At 41.3% G+C, this 19,333-nt stretch overlaps 1 protein-coding gene across 10 annotated transcripts in view; it reads right to left on the reverse strand.

Moving 5' to 3' along the window:
* The window catches only part of HRH1 (histamine receptor H1), a 127,589-nt gene that overhangs the window by 76,893 nt on the left and 31,363 nt on the right, over positions 1 to 19,333 (reverse strand). The window contains exon 3 of one of the 10 annotated variants that reach the window (XR_011167545.1): positions 6,519 to 6,671. The exons of the other annotated variants lie outside the window; for them this stretch is intronic. The gene's annotated coding sequence lies outside the window, so the exon portion shown is untranslated. Of the gene's footprint in view, positions 1 to 6,518; positions 6,672 to 19,333 lie in introns of those variants that run through there. 10 annotated transcript variants of the gene reach the window in all.

The following is a 19,333-nucleotide window of genomic DNA, read 5'->3' on the forward strand; positions in this document are numbered from 1 at the left end:
AAATGCTTGATAACAGAAAGATTAATTTAAAAACTGGCCCATCATTACCTCTTGTCCATTCAGATTAATGTTATTCTTTATGGTACAGCATGGCAAGACACAGTTGGAATGGGGTGAAGGGGAGGGTGAGTGTGTTCTATGGGCCTTCCCCTGCTTAAAAAAACCTTCTTGATTTCTTCTAGGACAAAAAGACAGACTTCTCAGCTTGGGATTGAAAGCCCTTCACAATCTGCTTCCATTTTTTTCTTCCTGCTTCATTTATATCACTTCCCTTCACAAACTCTACTTTCTGGCCAATCTGACCTGTTAGCTGTTCGTAGGCACCTGCCTGCCTGGGACAGATTCACTCTTCCTCTCTGCCTTTCTGCATCCTTAACTGCTTCCTTCAAGGCTCTGATCAGGTGCCTCCTCCTCTAGGTGGATTTTTTCCCTCCTAAAATCACTCTGTATTTATACCTCTCTTTACATGTTGCATCCCCTTGTAGAAAATAAACTCCTTGAGGGAAGGGACTTTATCTTGTCTTTGTTTCCCCAGCACCTATAATAGTGCCTGACACTTTGCATATGCTTATTTAATAAATGCTGGTTGGATTACACTGGTTGGATTTCTTCTTGGTGCCAAAAGGTGAGTGGACTCACTCTCCTTCACTGGGGAGTGTTGTTCATTCCCCAGACATTCTATTCAACAAGATGGAATCCAAAATTCAAATGATTTTTTATTTTAAAAAACTATTTTCCCCTATTTTTATGAACTTAAAAAATATCAACAAATATCAACAGAAAAATCAGATTGCATGGGAAACTCTGAATATCCATTATGAACTGTTTTCAACAAATTATTAAGAAGTTAATATATACAAAGAATATTCAAGAATGTTAAACACTTTAGCATGTTTACCTGAGGTGTACAAGTAGGCATGAGGACAGTGGTCTTGAAGTTAGGAAGATCTGGGTTCAAATCCTGCCTGAGATAATTGTTACAGATGTAACCTTGGTTAAGTCAGTTACCTTTTTTGTGCCTCAGTTTTCTCATCTGTAAAATGGGGGATTGGACTTGGTGGCATCCAAGGTCCTTTCCAGCTCTAAATCAACAATCTTATGAGCTTGGCTATTATTCCCTCTCTTCTTTCTGATATGGCAGGACATCCAGACATTTGGTTAATGGAGATCTAAGGTTTTACTTTCCATACCCTAAGGGTGGAGAATTCCCAAGGTGGTCCCTTAGGAGGATTCCAGAAAGATGGAGCTCTTCTGTAAGTGGAATGTGTTAATAGACACTAATCATGAAGACAGGCTAATGGAATTTTAAAATGGGCTGAGATCCTGTGATGGGAGGAAATTCATTAGCAGAATTTCTGGTTGGGGAATAGGAACAAGGAAATTCTTGTCAGAATTAGAGAACAAAGTGAAACAATAAAAAACATACACAATTCTTTTTGTTATGGTCACCACTAGTTTAGATTTAATTTAGACAAAATAGAAGGAAGTACAAAGTGGGTTTCAAGAACAGACTTTTTAGAAAAGGAGGTTTTTGTGATTGCTGGCAGGACTGGCCTTCAGGGACCATCAGCTCACTGATGCTGATGGTCCAGCCCATGAAAATATGGACATAAGCCAAGTCTATGAAATAAACATTCACTAAGGACCTACTGGGTACACAGAGGTGGGCTCAGTTTGTAGAAAGTGGATAGCTTCTAACTATTGGGCTAGGTTTATGCATAGGCAGAGTATGCAGTTAACTCAGTCCAATTTGGAGGCATCCCTGCTCCAAAATATTTTATTGTCTGCCCCCTGGAGTTATAACATTAGCGATGTCTTCCTTTGAGTCTCATTTCCCTCTTCTCTCCTTTCCCCTGTCTACATCTTTGAGATCCTCTTATTAAATGCAAATACCTCTGAGCTAGATAGTTTCTTAAATTATTAGCTAATCACTTTAGCAGGGATTTCCCGATCTACCTGTAAGACAAGATAGATCTCGGTCGGGGAGAGAGTTACCACAGTTTGCAAGATGGGCACTTGAAAGGGCAAGATGCCAAAGATGAATGGCAGCATCTGGAATACTCTCAAGACAAAGAGGGCTTCCTCTGCCTCCTTACCTCCTTGTGTTCAGGGTTCTGAGTGTGTAATGGGAATACAAATTTGGAAGATCTTCCCTGCCCCTAGGCTAAAATGCACCTGAAGCCTGAAGAGAGAGGCTTGTTTTTCAGTAGATACTTTTTTGATTGGCCAGTGGGTCAATAAGGTTGTTACATTCTCTGAGCCAGGAGAAGGCTATATAAGCCCTGATGTGTAGCTTTGTTTTGGGACTCACTTTGAGAAGTGTTCTGTGATTTGATCTGAATTCTGGGAAGCCGTTATTGAGAGTCCCCCGGCTTTGAAAAACCCAGATTTGGAAACCCAGATGTTGACTGGGTATGGATGTAATGGCTGGACAATTTGGAAAGCTGTCTACTTGATCTGTTTCTGTCTGTATATTTTGAAGTTGGGGTGCTGACCTTTTTCCCCTGAATAAGGTAAACGATATATGTCTGACTGATTAAAGTAAGCTTGTTAACCCATTTTGAGTTGCTTTCCTTTAACAAAGCAGATCCAAGAACCTGTGTCAGCAGCCACCCTGGGGACGCCGGGGTGCTTGCTGCTACAGAGTGTCACCAAAGATCCTTTGGGGAAGACCACAGCTGCCGGAATAAGGCTCTAAGTTATTGGCATGAGGAAGCTGTTGTACTCATCTGGTAAAAGGGAAAAATAAATCTATCTCTTGTTCTATTCTTCCAGGTACAATTATCCTGATGCGTTCCTGCCAAGCTTTCCCCCAGATTGTGCAGTGCCACCTCATGATGACAGTGAATGGCTGGGATGTAGGTAGCAGGCAGCTGATTAATCTAAGTAGTGTTTCCCTTGGTTCAGTGTGTGGGATGGAAAGGCGTTTCCAGGAAGCTTTCTCTGTACCTTATTCCAATTTGATAATGACCTTCCTACGTGCACATTTGTCCTAGGACTTATTTTGCCTCTTCCTTATGTATGATCAGTGATCGTTCTAAACTATATTTATTTGTATACTTATCTAAAATTTGTATTTCTGCTCTTCCCACCAGATGGAAGAGGGTCCTACGCATAGTTAGTACTCAGAAATGCTTGTTGAATTGAATCAAATGCCATTTCAGAAGGGGAGCGCAAAATCACCTGAAATCGATGTGTTTTTCTAAATGCCATAGGAGATGCACAGTGGAAGCCAAGTGCACACAATAAGGACTCTAACCTTTCCATGCTTAGGCATAGCCTATATGCTTCTAAAGGTCTTGTATTAATTTAAAATTTGTGATCCTATGATTTTTGATTATATGTACCAAGGCAGCAGTTATACTATACTGCTTCTCTAGGAAGGGCTTGGGTCTACCTGGGGAGAACTCACCCTCTTGAAGTCCAAAGTAACTTTGTTACTTCAGGAAACTAATTGCCATCTTTTCTTCTTATCAGGAATCCGCCGTTCCCATCACACCAGGATTCTCACTAATCCTCACATCTATCTTCATTTCTGCTTCTACAATTAGATAGATGGTCTCCCTCTGTGTGGGGAAGGCTCAATTATGTGAAAACCAGAACTCATTCTCTTTCCTCTTAAGCTCTTCCCGCCTTCTTTATTACTGCAGAGGGCAACCCACAGACCCTCGGACCTTCCCCATCACTACAGAGGGCAATGCCATCCTTCTAGTCCTTCAGGCTCACCACCTAGGAGTGATCATGAATTCCTCACCATCTCTCACCCCCCCCCCCATCCAAGCCGTTGCCATGGCCTGCTGATTTCACCTTTGCAATATCTCTCAAATAAGCCCCCTGATTCCCTCTGACACTGCCACCCCTCTAGTGTAGGTCCTCAGCCCCCCACAATAGCTTGCTAGTGGGTCTTCCTGCCTCGAGTCTCTCCTCACCCCAATCCATCCTCTATTCAGCCACCAAAGTAATGCACTAAAGTACAGGTTGGGCCATGTCAAACTCCCCCTCCTCAATACTCAATAAACTCCAATGGCTCCCTATTGTCTCCAGAAGCAAATATGTGTTTGGCATTCAAAGCCCTTCATAACCTAACCCCCTCCTACCTGTTCAGACTTCTTACACATTACTCCCTAACACATCCTCTTAGATCCAGGGATACTGGCCTCTTGGCTGTTCCACAAGCAAGACACTTCATATCTTGGCTCTGGACATTCTTTCCTGCTGTCCCCCATGCCTGGAATGCCCTCTCTTCTCTGCTCTGACTACTGACCTCCCTGGCTTCCTTTAAGTCTCAACTAAAATCCTACCTTCTATGGGAAGCCTTTCCCAACCACCCTTTAATTTCAACACCTTCTTTCTATTAATTTTTTCCTATTTATCCTATACATAGCCTCTTTGTATATATTTGTCTCTATGTTGTCTCTCCCATTAAGCTCCTTGAGCACAGAGCCTGTCTTTTGCCTCTTTGGTATCCCCAGGGCTTAGCACAGTGCCTGTCACAGGGGAGGTATTTAATCAGTGTTTGTTGACTTGAGTGGATTGTTTAGCCTAGTCCTGCCCATCCTTCAGGATCCAACTCAAGTCCTTCTTCCATGAAGGCTTCTTCAACTACTCAAGCCCTCTGCAATCTTTTCCTCCTCTGAATTCCCATTGCATTCATAATTTGGGCCACTCCATTTTCAATATAATCAGAGAGTTTCAATATGTCACATTCCCCCCTTGTCTTAAGTTGCTATTTAACTGTTTCCCAGAATAGTCATATCCTACCTCCTTGACTAGATTATAATCTCCTGGAGGAGAGGGAGAGGTTTTCAAGGGGTGGCTGGATGATTATGGTTCCTCTTTTAGCAACTCTTACAGCCTAGCAGAGAGATAGCTGAAGAAAAAATTCTGAATATCTTGTTCTAAAGATTATTCCTTTAAATAGCAACTCACATTTCCATGATACCTTAAGGTTTGAAAAACACTTTCTCCACAACGACCATTTTGGGGACCGGTAACCAAGGACAAGTTGGTAAATGGTTAAATAACAAGATCAGGAAAAATGTTCCCATAACACACTTTGAGTTGAATCTGCATTATTTAGATTCTCCATTATTTTCTTAAGTCTAGACAATTAACAAAACAATAAATCAAGACTTGATTTATAGCCTTTACCCACTTACAGAACATTATTACATTATAAATACATTATTATGTAAATTCTTACACTGAAAATTTTACAATCAGCTTTTGGCTCCAGCACAACCCTGAAGGCAATACAAGTATCATCTCCATTTTACATCTAGGGGAAACTGAGGCACAAAGCAGCTGAGTCTTGACTGTAAGACTAGGGCCTTTCCCACCACATCCTGCTGCTGCCTCTCCCATCCCCCCTCCATGAAGCAAAGGGGACACTCAACATTGGGCGGGTAGACTTTATTATCTGCTAGATGAACATGTGGCTAGATTCAAGGTAATAGCATTTAGAGCTTAGAGATCAGAGGCTGAGGCCCAGGCAGGTTCAGTGATTTGCCAAATGTCACACAGCTGGTAGCAAAGCCTGACTTCAAACCCAGGGCTCCCGACTCCAAATCCAATACTCTTTTCACTATACCACACACATCCAACTGGTTCATGTCTGAGATGTCCAGGGCTTAGCATGCAGTGCTTGGCACATAGTAGGGACTTAATAAATGCTTGTGGATGCACCTTGAAATACTGGGGACTCACCTTGTAAATGGCTCACAGTCATCTATAGAGAGGATCTGTGTGCAGCCAGGTCACACATTTCTATCTGAAAACTAGCTTTAGAAGAACTAGGAAGACTTGGTGTACTTGTTAGAAACACTCAAAGATATTTTCATTTGTCGAGGACCATGGGTCATTGCTGTCCCTGATCTATTTTACACCCTCCCATCACTAACTCTGCCCCCATTCTCGGGTTTTCGGCAGGTCCTTGTTATCTTCCATGTAGAATTCAAGTAATATACTTCAGATTTCTATGACTTTGCTTTTCTCTTGTCAGGGGAATATTACCTCCTTTCTTGTGTCTTACACTCAGGAAAGGGGTGAGAAGATGGGCAGGTTTAGGCCTGTACTTGACTTGATTTGCAGAAAAGGATACTCATGTAATTGTACTCAGAAGCAGGCAGGGTTTGGGATCATAGCTTTGGAGCTAGAAGCTAGATCATCTAACTCAACCCCCTCATTTTATAAATAAGAGAAGTGAGACAAATGACTTGTCCAAAGTCAAACAGGAAATAAGTGTCAGAGGGGGCATTTGAACCCAGGACCTCTTATTCTTGAGCTGGAGTTCTTTCCCCTAAACTATATTCTTTTATTCTCATGCTGTCCCATAGCAGTCCCCTGGGAGGCCACAAATACCAGGACAACATTAATTTTCTCATGCAATACCTCCTCAGGCCTTATCTCTTCTGCTCTGATTAGGTGGGTATGTTTTGTGTGTAAGTGACTTTGTATATTTTGGCCACTTAACGAATGTTTGTTGAATTAAATGTGACTGACCCAGGAGGGTGAGAAGACTGGACTCACCATACAAAGACTGGTAGAAGGAACAGAGACGTTTAGCCTGAAGAAGAAAAGACTAGGGGTTGGAGGAAAGCTGACTTCAAGCATCAGAGGAGCCACCATTTGGAAGGATTAAGACATGTTCTGCTTGGCCCCTGAGGATGGAACTGGAAACAAGAGGTGGAAGTTACAGTCAAGCACTTTTAGCCTCAGAAAGAAAGCTGCCCCAGAATAGACTTGGTTGCTTGAGGGGTGGCTGGTAGATAGCTTCCCTTCCTCTGGAAGTTTTCTAAAAGCATCTGGATGGATGACCATTTATCAGAATGCTGTAGAGTGGATTCCTGTTCAGGTATGGATTGTATCACATGACCTCTAGGATCCCTTCCAACTTTGAGATTCTGATAAGTAAGTATTCAGACAACAAATGAGAATACAGCCCAGATGACAAATGCCTTCTCCTTCCTTGGCCATTTAGTCAAAGCTCTCTAGGGAGCAAAGGGATCCTTTTTTGGAATGAAATTCCTGGACTGGGGGGACCTGGGTTTGTATAGTGTGTACAGGAAGCAGGCCAGTTTGATTGCAACCAATTGTCCTAAAATTTCATTAACACATAGTTAACTAGCCCTCATTCATAATTTCTGTATAATAAGCATGCATTTACATAGTGTTTGGTGAAACACATTATTTCATTTGATTCTTACAACCCTGTAAGGTAGATGGTGCAAGGCTTATTACTCCTTCCTTCTCCCCATTTTGCAGATGAAGAAATACAGGCTTATAGATGTTTGGTGACTTATCCAAGATCAATAAATCAATCAACAATCATTTATAAAGCACCACCTATGCTCCAATCACTCTCCTATGTATTTAGCGGACAGTGCAAAGGTGAAACTGTCCCTGCCCTTACAAAGCTAAGTTAATATCCAAACCAGACCTAGAGGATCCTAGAACTATTAAGAGTTAGAAAGGACATTAGAGGTCATTTAATCCAATGCTCTCATTTTGAGTTGGTCAAAGTTCCACAATTAATAACTGGCAGGACTAGATTTGAACCTTAGTCTTCTGACTCCAAATCAAATACCCTTTCCATGTGCCCAGGGTGTCCAGGTGTTCTCAACCCCTGAGTGTACTGATCTTCCTGTTGTACTGTTTCCATTTTCTAGATTATTGACAATAAACAAGCCAAAGCTGTTTCCTACACCCCCTTCCCCAGAGCTTCTTAGATGATCATCTGCAACAGTTGGTTAGTGTGATGCAGACTCAGTATAATAAATTATGAACTAAATATAATGATAAACAACCTAAAGAAAAAAATAGTAAGCAATTATAAAGCCAAAAAACCAACTGATTAGGAGTTTATTCACTCTTTTGGATACAGCCTTCTATATGTGCCAATAATCCCATTGCTATGAATAATTGAGAGCCATTACATAATGCATTATGTTACATCACAATCACATTTTAAAACAATACCAGGGGAGAAATTTTTATCTTAAAAAGTAAAAATTGGAAGCAGAAAGATATAAAGAAAATAATGATGGGCTTGGAGTTAGAGGACCTTATCTAATCTAATCAAAAGGGCTCTTAACTAAATAGGATGGGGATTGAGAGGACAGCTTATATATAACCCCCAAATTGGATACTATGGAGAGTTGCCACAAAGAAGGAAGAATAATAGCAGTTGAGATACCCAGAAATTCAGAGGAGATAAGACCAAAGAAAGGAGTCAGTAGTAAAAGTAGTAAAACCCATGGCCTGGAGTGTCTACATACATGTGCCAAAAGTTGCTGAGATTTGGTGTGATGAAAACCATGATGAGACTATGGTTTTGGGAGGATTTATCTTATTCAAAAGAAACAGTGGGTAAAAGGCAGGTTTGGGTTGTGTTATGTATTCATAAGATATAATCACATGAGAAAATCTAGAAACACAGGAAGAGGCATGGTAGAGAGAATTTGGTAAAAGTTAAAGGGACAAAAGTAGTGACTTTTTTTTTTATTGGAGTATGACAGACCACATGGACAGAAAGAGGGAATAGATGAGGAGTTTGGGAAAAAGATCAAAAGCCTAGCATAGAAACATGACATAGTAGTGAGGATGGGGTGGGGGAACTTGAATTATCTAGACATTTTCTGGGCTCTCCTTCTCTGAGGATAGCTGATTCCTGAATGTTTAACTGATAATTTCATCCTTCAAAAATTCACCAACAATGGGTTGAATTAACCAATTCTTAACCAATGACTGAGACAGTCATTGAATTAACCAATGAAATTCTATTCTGGGTCTAGTTCTCACTGATAGAAAGGAACCAGTTGTTGAGATGGAAATGATAGGAACTTTGGGGAAAAGTGAAGACTCCCTCCTAGAGTTTATGCTAGAAAGGGAGAGAAAATCTGGGAATAGGTCAACATAGACTTTAGATTTTGAGAAAGCAGGTTTCAAAGGATTCAAGGAAAGATACGAAGGATGCCATGGAGTAAAAATGCTTCAGGGGAAGGCAGCCCAGGAAGGATGGGAGATACTCAGGGATGAAATCCAAGACACACAGGGAAACAATTCCAGTAAAGTGGGGAAATAATATTTATTTGAAGAAACCAATGTGGTTGCACAGGGAACTCAATAAGCAACTTAGATTTTTAAATGAAATGTATAGAATAGGGAAGCAAGGCCAGAGGACAGAAGTTGAATATGAGAGCATGGTATGGACCTATAAAAGGAATGTCAGGGATGGAAATGCTCATAATGATGGGAACCTGGTAAAGTAAGCTATGGAAAACAAAAAGAGGTTTTTATAGCTATGCGTGAGAGAAAGATGGATCAAAGAAGGGATAAGGCCTTCACGGGCAGAGAGATGATGAAGAGAAACAGTGGAGAGAAGGCAGGGCTGTTTAGCTTATACTGTTTCTATTTTCTCTGCAAAGGAGAAAGATCCTTACATTGGAAATTATGAAATTAAAATGACTAACAATTTGATACCAAAGGTAAGATAGTATTAATAAAGGACCTAGATGGTCTTGATGAATTCAAGTCCCCTGACCCCAAATAAGCTACATAATCCTTGGGTTTGGAAGAACTGGATTGCAGATGTGATTTCTGAGACAGTTAGTGAGATTTGAAAGATCATGGAAAATAAATAGGGCACCATAAGATGGGAGCCAGTTTCCTGATTTTCAAAGAAAGGGAAGTGAAGAGAGTTTATAAACTGGAGCCAGTTAGACTGACCTAAATTTCTGGGACAAATTCTCCAAGGGAACATGAAAGGATGTTTGCCCAACATTTAAAAAGGGAAGTGGTAATTACCAAGAGCCAATAGCATTTTTAAGGGTCGTGCTTGACTGATTTCACTTCTGCTTTGAACAGTTTAGTAAAACTAGTAGGTGAAGGGCACACTGTGTGTATAGATTGCCTACTAGAGTGTAGCAGTACTTTTGATAAGGTATCTCATTATCTTTGTGAAGAAGACGGAGAGAAACAAGTTAAAGAATAATACTGGAGGACAGGATCATGGGCTCCAGGGCCTCTATCTAAAGATGGGGTTCAGGACAATTTTCTCCTAATTTCCCACCATCTATGCTGCTTTTGGAATTCGAAGGGATTTTTATTATGTCTTCCATGCCCAGGAAATGCATCATTGGAATCTGTCTGGTATGCAAATCTAGCTCATTAATGTCCTCTGCAATTCTGATTGGATCCTATAACTGGAGAGCAGATCTCTTTCCCCCATTTCCACTTCATTTTATGTGTTCTCTTTACTAATTAGATTGTAGACTCCATGAAAGCAAGGGCTGTCTTTCTTTTTGTTTGTATTTGTATCCCTCAAACTTAGCAGAATGCTCTAAATAGGTGCTTAAATCAACAATTTATTAACTATTATTGACTAAAGATGGATTCAGAATTGGTCAACTGACTGAATCCAAAGAGTAGTTGTTTTTTTTATTTATTTTTTTTATATTTTTAAGCAATCGGGGTTAAGTAACTTGCTCAAGGTTACACGGCCAGTTATTTCTGGGTGTGGTGCTGAGTGTCTGAGCCCGGGATTCGATCTCCAGGTCGTCCCAACATTGGAGCCGGTACTCTTACTCACTGAGCCACCTGGCCGCCCCTAAAGAGTAGTTGTTAATGATTCAATGTCAATGTGACAGGAGGTCTCCAAGGATTTGTGCTTGGCCTTGTGCTATTTAACATTTTTATTAATGACTTGGACAAAGGCATAGATTTTATACTCGTCAAATCTGCAGATGATACAAAGCTGGGAGGTGTGGCTAACATACTGGGTGACAGGGTCGGAATTTAAAAAGATTATGATGAGTTGGAGCATCGGTCTGAATCACATAAGGTGAACTTTGATAGGAAAACACACTTGATCCCCCCCCAAAAATCAATTTCACAAGTATAAGATGGGTGAGTAATGGAGAGAGTGATTGTTCTGAAAAAAGATCGGAGGGTTTTGTAGACTGCATGTTGAATAGGAGTTAGCAGCCCAATGTAGCATCCCTTCTCCAATAAAAAAAAAATAAAGCTAATTTGATTTGGGCTGAATTGAGGGGCAGGGTTTTCAGGTGATATTATTATTATACTCTGCCCTCCTGAGACCTTATGTGAGGGATTATTCTCAGTTCTGGGCACTATGGTTTAAGATAGATATTGAGAAATTGGAGGGTTCCTGGAGGAGGTCAACCAGCTTAGTGAAGGACCTATGAGGGTTAGTTGGAGGGTTGGTCATGTTTAGCCTGGCAAAAAGCATACTGGTTGGGAGAGGAGGACGTGATAGTTGTTTTCAAGTTATTTGAATAATTGTCATGGAGATGAGGTTTCCTGGCTTTTATTTGACCCTAGAGGGCATAACCAAGAGTAATGAAGCAGAAGTTACACTGAAACTAGTTTAGGCTTGGTGTCAGCAAAACAAAACAAAAACACCCTAAGAATTAGAGCTGTCCCAAAGTATGGTGGCCTGCCTTGAGAAGTGAGAGGTTCTCCCTCCTTCCTTTGAGGTCTTTAAGCAGAGGTGGGGTAATGACTTGTCAGGTACATTATAAAGAGAGATCCCTTTTGCATATGGGTTAGACTAGGTGGCTGAAGTCCCTTCTAACTATCAAAATTTGTGATTCTGTAAGTCCTTGATTCAACAGCTCTCTCACTCTTACTCCCTATGTGACATTTGGTGAGTCACTTAAACTCCTTGGATCTCAGTTTCCTTATCAGTAAGATAAGGGCATTAAAGTAGATGGCCACTGAAGTCACTCCCAGCTCGAAACTGTTGATTCTATGCCTATAATTAATTTTCTTAGTCTATGATCCTATCAACGCTATGCAAAGAAAAATGCAGTATTTCTCTTGGTTTCACATTTCCCTTTTTTTGTCAAATGAGGGGGCTGGACTAAATGACCTCCAAGGACCCCTTTAAGTTATTATGTTATTAACGTTAAGTTATTATGAACCTATAATCCTAGAAACATTAGGATTATAAAAGAAGAAGCCAACGTCTTGCCCAACTGATGACTCCCATGATCAACCTAGATCATTCCACTTGGAAAATCAAGACCGTTCCAAGGACATCTTTGGAGACATTGGGCCACTGAGCTAACTTCTACTTCATTATGGCTAAAGGGCCTCTGATCATCCCTGAAACAGTCTTCTCTATGTAGAAATAGTTGGCACTAAGGAAGAAGAAACTGTTTTAACCATAGCTGCTGGCCCTTTGGATTAGTTCCTAGCCTTTGTCCTCTCTGCATCTTAAAGAATATTCTGTGCTTTTGATTTAATAAGCTCCCAGTTATGCCCAGGAGTGTTTAGGGCCAATTCACTGATGACTGATGTAATTAGAGGTCAGAGAGGTGTGACTACTCCATAATTTGTTAGTTTTTTTTTTTAATGTACTAATCCTTACACATTCAAATGAATGCTATCCCAGTATGGTATAATGGAAATCACTCTAAATATGTCTTCACAGGACCTGGGGTTCAATCTCTGCTGCTTACTATTTGTGTGACCCTCAACATGCAACTTAACCTCAGTTTCCTCATTTAAAAAAGGAGTGAGGTGACCACAGATGGCCATAAGAATCATCTCACTCTAAGTCCATGGTTCCTTTAAATCATCAGAGGACTAACTAATGCTCCACTGGACCTGGAACTTTGATTGGAGAACTGCATTCAAAACTTGGAACATCCAGGCTTGTTCAAGGATGATGCATCCTTGTTTGGAACAACAGCTAACATTTAGATCTGCAAAGCACTTTATGTATATTATCTTATTTACTCCTCCCAACAGCTCTGGGAGGTAGGTACAGTTATTATCTCTATTATGTAGATGAAGAAACGGAAGCTAAGAGAGTTTATTGACTTGCCCAAGGCCCTACAACTAGTAAATGTCTGAATCAGAATTTGAACTCAGATCTTCCTAGCTCCAAGTCTAATTTTCTATCCATTATGTTACCTACTTGCTTCTTTTTTACAAAAAAATTTTGTTTTATTAAATTTGTTTATCTACTTTTAGTTTACAACATTCAGTTCCACAATCCCTTGCGTTCCAAATTCCCCCCCCCCCTTTCTTCCCTCCTCCCCATGATGGCATACAATCTGATATAGGCTCTACAAATATCTTCGCATTAAACATTAGTCAAGTTGTAAGGAAGACTCATAAGCAATGAAGTGAACAATGAGAAAGAAGGACTACATGCTTCTTTTTATCTATGGGACTGATTTCTTTAAACAGCTGAAAGTCATTCAGAGCCACATCTAGTGTATAAGGTGGGTGATTAACCCGAAGAGTTCTGTTCGTGGTCCAAATTTAGTTTTGTCTATGAAATAAGAGTGATTTTCTGCTGAGGTCTGTGAACTGGCTCTGAAGGCAACATTCAACGAGAGATTCATGAATTATTTTGAGAAAGGAACCGTAATGATAATGATGGAATAATAATGTCCATGTTGGTGATGATAATAAATGGTTAGGGGAAAGGGAATAGAAGGGAATAGGCATTTATTAAGTGCCTGCTATCTGCCAGACAACTGAGGCCCATGGAGATTAAATGGAAGGGTTGCATGCTCCCCTCCCCTAATGAATTCCATCTTTGTCCCATCCTCCCTAAAATATAGTACTCAGAAGTAGGCATAATATTCTGGAGGTCATCAGCAATGTTCAGAACCCTTGGCATAAAGGATAGAGAATAGTTTTGGAGTCAAGAGAACTGGGGTTCAAGTCTTGCCTCTAACATGTACTGGTTGTACAAAGCCCAAAGTGGACTGCTCAGTGGCCTGGTTGTTGTTGTTAAGTCATTCAATCATGTCTGACTCTGTGACCCCATTTGGGATTTTCTTGGCAGAGATACTGGAGTGATTTGCCATTTCCTTCTCCAGCTCATTTTGCAGATGAGGAAACTGAGGTACACAGGGTTAAGTGACTTGCCCAGGGTCACACAGCTATTAAGTGTCTGAGGCTGGATTTGAACTTAGGAAGATGTCTTCCTGACTCTAGGCCTGGCATTCTGCACACTATGGCACCATCTAGCTATCTCAGGCAGTGGTCCAGGCGACTCTTTAAGACTATAGGTTCCAGACAAGGTTGATGACCTGCATTGGTAGGAGATCTCAACCAGGATCTTTTCCCATCCACTTATACACCAATATAATTCAAGTCTAGACCAAGAAAAAAGGGATAACATTAGCTTGTTTGGCAGCTATGACAAACTCATACTGAGCTTAGAGAGTACAAAACTTTTAGGTCCTTATCATGTGAATTGCTGTCTAGCCACTTCTCCTCTGCCCCCTGCCCTCATTCTATTTTTAAGCATCTGATTTTTTTTAACCTAAGTAGAAGACTTTAACAAGATGAAATTTAATAGCAACAAAAACAGACTCAAGGCTGTGGTTCCGGTATGAGCTATTCTGGGGTCTTGATTCTTCCATCCATCACAGGCGGTAACAAGTCCTTAAGCCAGAGAGTCCCCAAAATATCTCAAACCATGTATCATGGACCAAGAAACTAGGGGCTTTTTAAAGTCTATGTATTCAAATATAGACTTAGTTTTTCTGCTTAGGAACTCAAGTCAAAATGTCACTCAAACTTAGGATCATTGGGTTAGTACTAGAAAGAAACTTGGGGTCATCCAGTCCAATCCTTTCATCTTACCGATGAGGGAACTGAGTCCCAGAGAAGTGAAGGGGTTTGCCCAAGATCATATAGATGGTGAGTGGCAAACCTGGGGTTTGACCCCACATCTGCTGACTCCACGGTAGGCACTGTACCACACTGCCCTGCCAGGGGGACAAAGAGGATGTGCCATACTCTCACATCTATTGATGCCTATTACCCAATGTGATACGATGCTTTTTTGTTGCTTTTGTTGTTGTTGAGTCATTTTTCAGTGGCACCCAACTCTTTGTGACCCTGTTTGGGATTTTCTTGGCAAAGATACTGGGGTAGTCTTCCATTTCCTTCTCCAGCTTATTCTACAGATGAGGAAACTGAGGCAAACAGGGATAAGTAACTTGCATAGTAAGTGTGTTAGGTATGATTTGAACTCAGGTCTTGCTGACCCCAGGCATGGTGGTGTACCACCTGGCTTCTCCAATACAATGCCTTTGGTCTGTTTCAATTTAGCATAAGAAACAGTAGCTTTAAATTGATCGTCAGCTGATGTTCTGGCAATGACCCATGCACATTGACAGCCACCTGTATTCTCTACTGGACATCAGAGAAGCATTATGGTACGGTCTGAGGAGTAGAAGACCTGGGCTCACTCCTTGTGTGACCCTCTCTGAACTTTAATTCCTTCCCCTGTAAAATGCCGGGGCTGTACCAGGTAGCTTCTAAAGTCTCTCTCAGCTAGGATCCTGTGATTCAGTCAAATTCACAATCGCAGGAAGAAGAGGATGGGAATTACTGACAAACTCTAATAACTTCAAAATAGTCTCCGCTCTTAATGTTACGTCTTGTGCTGGTGCCAATGGTCAAAGGGCAGAATCATGGCATGCAATCATGCCAGCATGCACTTCTCTCCTCCCTAAATTAATAAGAAATACACTGAAAAGTAGGGGCAGGCATCATAAAAACCAAGAGGAAATGTCAATGGTGAATTTCCTGACAACTGAGCTAAGTTCCTAAAAAAAGAGTTGTTTAAACTAAATGTCAGGTCCCTTCTATAAATATCCTATGTCCAGCTGGTATTTGGTGGATGTGTGGTTGTATAAAAATTCGCATTATCAGCACGCAAAACCCCTTCTTTTCCTCATGTTCTCTTCCTGCTTCCCAGCAACCTTTCCACCCACTTGTTAGAAGCACCCCTAGGAGAGCAATTTGAAACCATGCCCAAAGGGCTATAAAACTGTGCATGCCCTTTGATCCAGCAATACTACTACTATGTCTGTATCCCAAAGGGATCATAAAAAAGGGGAAAAGGACCTATTTGTACAAAAATGTTTATAGCAGCTCTTTTTGTGGTGGCTAAGAATTGGAAATCAAAGGGATGCCCATTAATTGGGAAATGGCTAAACAAGTGGTGGTGCATAATTGTAATGGAATTATTACTGTGCTATAAGAAATGAAAAGTAAGATGATTTCAGAAAACCCTGCAAAGACTTACATGAACTGATGCATTAGTGAAGTGAACAGAACCAGGAGGACGTTGTACACAGAAACAGCAATATTACTTGATTAAGACCTATGAATGACTTAGCTATTCTCAGCAACAAGGCAATCCCAAAGGCCTAATGATGAAGTATACTACCCGCCTCCAGGGGAAGAACTGATATAGATTGATTATGGACTGAAGTGTGCTATTTTTCACTTTCTTTCATTTTTTTTTCTTTTGAGTCTTTGTGTACAAAATGACTGATAGGGAAATGTTTTACATAATTGCACATGTATAACCTATATATGATTGCTTACCTTCTTGGGGAAGAGGAAAGGGAAGGAGGGATAGAATTTGGAAGTCAAAACTTTAAATAAAAATGTTTAAGAAATGCACCCCCATCACCCCCATATTAGACATGCAGTCAGGAGTCCTATGGATTCATTTGAATCATGCCTCAGACACTCTTTGTGAGGAAGTTGGACCAGGTGGCCTCTGACAACCCTTCAAGCTTGAGATCTGTGACCCTAGGAACAATCTCTGTGCTCCCAAGCTGTAAAGATTGCTGTAAAGGAAGTCCTTTGAAAACTTTTAAGCATCTCATAAGGGTGACTTGTTCCTATCAGAAATTTGGGGCTGTAAGGACACTGGAAACTGTTGATTAAAAATCCTTCATTTTACAGAAGGGGAAAGTACGTTTGGAGAGGAAGGTCCCACAAGTTTTAATTGGTGGAGGGAGGGTTTGAATCCTTTATCTGGGACTCTAAACCTATCACTCTTTCCACTTTGGGGAAAATTACCACTCTTGCCCATTTTTTCAAGGTCTTCTATGAAACCTTCCGTGATCTTCTCCACTCTCTCCCCTCAATCAGATACTAAATTCTTCCTTATCTGAACTCATAGAACATATTTTGTTCTAATTTGCCATTCCTTTCTTCTCATAGGTGACAGGGTAAGTGCCTCCAGCCTTCCTCCTCCAACTGTGGCCTAGTCATGGCTGTTCATAACGTTTAGATGAATACTATCTACAATCCTTCTGTTAAGATGGAAGATCCCCTGGGCTTCACCATGTGCCCTAAAGACCCCTGGGCCTCACCATGTGCCCTAAAGACCCCTGGGCCTCACCATGTGCCCTAAAGACCCCTGGGCCTTACCATATGCCCTAAAGACCCCTGGGCTTCACCTTCTGCCCTAAAGACCCCTGGGCCTCACCATCTGCCCTAAGGACCTCTGGGTCCTGCTACTATGCAATCCAGATCGCTGGCATTGCCGTTTTATGTTATGATGCATTCTAAATGCTCTTGGGCCTTGTCTGTTGCCCTCCTGCAGAATCCTAAGAATCACTGGGCCTCGTCATTCTCCCTCCAGCTAAACCTTTCCCCTGGTGCTATCTCCCCAATTAAAATGTGAGCTCCTTGAAAGCAGGGAGTACTACCACTTAGCATAGTGCTTGGTATACAGTAGTACTTAATAAAATATTTCCCCACTCATTTGTTCATAATAACTTACATACGTATCAGATATGTCGGCAGAGAGACATTCCAGGTATAGGAAGAGTGTCACCAAAGGGACAGAGGTGTGAAAGTAATGGGCCTATTTGGACTCCACCTAGTTGACTGAAAAGCAGAATTTGTGGAGGTCAGCTATATGAGATAAGGCTATAAATGTTGGATAGTGCCATGTTGTGGAGGGCTTTGAACACTAAGCAAAGAAAACTGTGGAAGTATCAATACCAGAAGAGAGAAAACCCACAGGGATGAAATCCCCCAGTGGAATGCCATGCCTTAGAAGCTGGTGAATTCTTTGTCTTTAGTGCTGCTCAGGTAACAGCTGGATGAAGGAGGGACTCCTGGTGTGGATAGAAGTTGTACTAAATGGTCCCCGTCCATTGGTTGTGGTGAATATTCTTATTGTTCTCACTGAGGGAAGGAGCTGCAGAATTACTTTGCTCACCATGTTTCCTCGCCTGTTTGTTCATGCTTCTCACGTCTGTGTCTCTATTTTTCAAACAAGCCTGTGCAGGTAGCAGATACAGCAGGGGTCTTTCTCTTCTTCTCCATCCTCTGCACTGAGACACCCCACAGAAAATCTCAAATAGCACACTTGAGTAATCAGGCAAAACCTGATTCATTCCTATGGCACAAAGTGAGAACAATCACAGGTTTCCCGAGGAACAATGCTGTTCTCTCTAGGCACCAGACGTCTGAGCAGAGCAGGAACCTGGAGAGCTTTAGCAGCCCCTTTTCTTCGGGGGATGATTTAGAATTATGACTCTCCAGAAGAGCCCTAGGATAGCTCCTTCCTGGGGGGTGCTGGGGTGTTGGATAGAAAGAATCGTGGCAAATACTCTGGGCCTCATGCTTTGGCAGGGGCTACTGAGTTTCTTGTGGTTGTGGAATGACTCAAGGAGGCAGCCAGTGAGGGAGGATAAGGTGATTCATCTGGTTTAAAAAACCAAAAGAGATGAGCTTCATATTGCATAGAATCTTAGCCCTACAACCTCAGAGGTCTTTTAGTCCAACCTGTATCCAACTACATCCCTAACAAATGGCCATCCAGCTTCTGTGCAAAGATTTCCAGTGATGGGGAATTTCACCCTGTACTGGATAGCCTGTTCTATTTCTAGCCAGGTCATAGTGTTTTCTTAAATTGAATTGAAACCTGCCTCTCTACTCTTTGTTCTGTCCTCTGGAGCCAAGTTGAACAAATTTAACCTCTCTCCCCCATGACATCTCTTCAAATAACCAAAGACAGCTAGCTCTCATGCACACTGCTTCCAAACCCTTCCCTCTTTCAGGCCAAGGATTCTTACTCTCTTCAACTAATCTTCAGTTAGCATGGATTGTACTCATGAGCTCACCATCTTGGCCATCCTCCTCTGGACTTGCTTTAGTTAGAACATAAGATTTAGAGCTAGAAGTTACTATAAAGATCATCTCCTTCAATTTCATTTTACGGATGAAGAAACCAAGGCTCATAAAGTTTAAATCATTTGCACATAGTCCCACATTTTGTAAAGTATCAGGACTAGCAATCTAACCCCCCCATCCTCTGACTCCTAACCCAATGCTCTTTCCATTACACCATATAAATTTTGTCAATGTCCTTTCTCAAATATGGTGCCCAGAACTAACCCTAATACTCTAGCTGTAATCTGACCAGGAACAGCAATTTTAAGGCACTCATTTGGCATGAACTTTCTTGACTGACATGACATTCTACTGACTCATTGAATGTGCAGACCACTTAAATTGCCAGATC

The sequence above is a fragment of the Petaurus breviceps genome, unplaced genomic scaffold (genome assembly GCF_028583685.1).
Source record: "Petaurus breviceps papuanus isolate PSGF00001 unplaced genomic scaffold, PetGlider_PUasm1.0 174, whole genome shotgun sequence".
NCBI lineage: Eukaryota > Metazoa > Chordata > Mammalia > Diprotodontia > Petauridae > Petaurus > Petaurus breviceps.